General features: G+C 45.9%; 1 protein-coding gene and 1 pseudogene across 1 annotated transcript in view; one reads left to right on the forward strand and one right to left on the reverse strand.

The window, feature by feature from the left end:
* The window catches only part of LOC131680308 (calcineurin-binding protein cabin-1-like), a 1393806-nt gene that overhangs the window by 1023654 nt on the left and 367652 nt on the right, over window positions 1-2500 (forward strand). The window lies entirely within an intron of this gene.
* The window catches only part of LOC131686514 (large subunit ribosomal RNA), a 6097-nt pseudogene that overhangs the window by 2462 nt on the left and 1135 nt on the right, over window positions 1-2500 (reverse strand).

Here is a 2500-nt window from a genome sequence, read left to right on the forward strand (position 1 = left end):
CGTCACACGGTAATTAAATGTTGCACGTCGATAGGTGCGAATTCACCACCAGTCGACGAACCTCACGCGGGTGTGTGAATCGGGAAGCGAATTGAGCGCGCTCACAGAGGGCAGTATAAACAGGAAAGTGAAACAGTGAAACGCATCAAAGGGAACACGCCTGCAGGCGGCAGCTGCAATTGCACTCGACCGCCGATGGAAGCCGAGAACGCCGAGGGGTACGCAGATGGGAATATAAGGGCAAGTAAAGTGGCGAAAACTAATTAATGTATATACTAACCATAGTTTTAAGAACGATTATACAAAATTAGGCGTTTAGCTAGTAGTATGAAATCAATTTTTTTCTTTATTACCCGTCAGAATAAATCGCGATATATGGCCGAATCAAAGTAAAACGTTTGAGTTACTCAGTGATCCTCGGTTTGGATGTTGGGTCGATTTCTTTCATTCGCGGTTTGGTATCGGTAGAATAGGCTCTGGAGAGGGAATCCCACAGCGGTAACCAATCCACCCTGTAGGTTGAAACAATTTGTTTGGTCATTCGTACGGTTTGGTGTTCGCTGATGTTTCGGTCGAATTCGGTTGTCGTCGACAAGAACTCGCCCTGAGGTCTCCCAGCCGGGCACGGGATGAACTTTTAGCGTCATAACTCGCTCCTTCACGGCAAGACTAAAGCTTGCCTGGCGCATAAGTGAAGGCTGTAACCTAATTCAGTCGTCGGTCCGTTTTACCTCCCGTTACACCATTTATATTCACTCTCTATTTCAACGATGTAAACTATCAGCTGAAAGGACCACGGTTGTCGTATGCAGATGATCTAAAAATTTTCAACAGAATTAGGAGCCGAACGGACGCACAATATTTGCAGCAGCAATTCGACACTTTCAGCAGATGGTGTGAAAACAACCGAATGATTCTGAATCCGGCGAAATGTTCTGTGATATCGTTCTCCAGAAAAAAAGATCCCATTGAGTTTGAATATAACTTGTCTGGAGCTCTTGTTTCCCGGGTGAGCTGCGTTAAGGATCTTGGAGTGCTGTTAGATTCGAAGCTTACATTTAAGAATCACATTTCGTATGTTGTTGGTAAAGCATCGCGAAGCCTGGGCTTCATTTTCCGTACGGCTAAATCCTTTACAGACATCTACTGTCTCAAAAGCCTATACTGCTCTTTAGTGCGCTCTACGCTGGAGTATTGTTTGGCGGTCTGGAACCCGAATTACATGAACAGCAGCGATCGAATTGAAGGCGTTCAACGAAAATTTATACGGTATGCTCTTCGACGCCTGCCTTGGCGCGATCCTGTTCGTCTACCAAGCTACGAGAGTCGGTGTCAACTCATCCTGCTCGATACTCTCCAGCGTCGTGGAGCAACTGCAAGAGCATTATTCATCTCTGATCTTCTGTCAGTACGCATCGATTCTCCAGATTTACTAGAGCGAGTTAACATCCAAGCAAGGTCCAGAACGTTACGCGGAAACGTTCTTCTGAGAGTGCCATTTCGACGAACTATTCAAACAGCTAATGCCGCTATCACGGGACTACAACGCCTCTTCAATCGTGTGTCGCACCTGTTCGACTTTCATTTGTCTCGAATATCATTATGAAATCGATTCCTGCAGTTTTTTAGATGTAATTAGTTTAAGTTTCCATCATTGGGGCCGAGTACAGCCTGTTGATATGCGTGATAAATAAATAAACGTCAACCGCTCGAGTTGTATTTGGTTAAATGCTTAATATATATCAGGTTTCCCATAGAGCTTAGGATTGGCTAACTCGTGATCAAGCGCTGTTGACACGAAACCCTCCTCCACTTCAGTCATCCAAGATCTCATTCGAATATTTGCTACTACCACCAAGATCTGTGCTAGTGGCGGCTCCATGTCGGCTTACGCCAGACACTTCAACGCACACCACCAGACCCTCCTACTCACTGATGTCTCAAAGTGCACCCGGGCCCGGGGGCCCGATGCACCACTTGTACATCAGCGGTAATGTATAGGCAAACGACGTAAGCGCCATCCATTTTAAGGGCTAATTGCTTCGGCAGGTGAGTTGTTACACACTCCTTAGCGGATGACAACTTCCATGTCCACCGTCCCGCTGTCTGTAGCAATAAACACCTTTCATGGTATCTATGAAGCGTCGTTTATTTAGGCGCCGTAACATTACGTTTGGTTCATCCCACAGCACCAGTTCTGCTTACCAAAACTTGGCCCACTAAGCACACCGATATCTTTTACGTCAACCAGACAGTTGCGGGACGGGGGTCCCTAGCTATCCGACGTTGCGTTGCAATAACATCAACCAAGAATGTTATAGTACGTACCCATTTATAGTTTGAGAATAGGTTAAGATCATTTTGAACCTAATCATTCGCTTTACCAGATAAGAATAGGATCCGAAATGTTACGTGCTCCAGCTATCCTGAGGGAAACTTCGGAGGGAACCAGCTACTAGATGGTTCGATTGGTCTTTCGCCCTTATGCCCAATTCTGACA

Source organism: Topomyia yanbarensis, chromosome 2, assembly GCF_030247195.1.
Source record: "Topomyia yanbarensis strain Yona2022 chromosome 2, ASM3024719v1, whole genome shotgun sequence".
NCBI classification, from domain to species: Eukaryota; Metazoa; Arthropoda; class Insecta; order Diptera; family Culicidae; genus Topomyia; species Topomyia yanbarensis.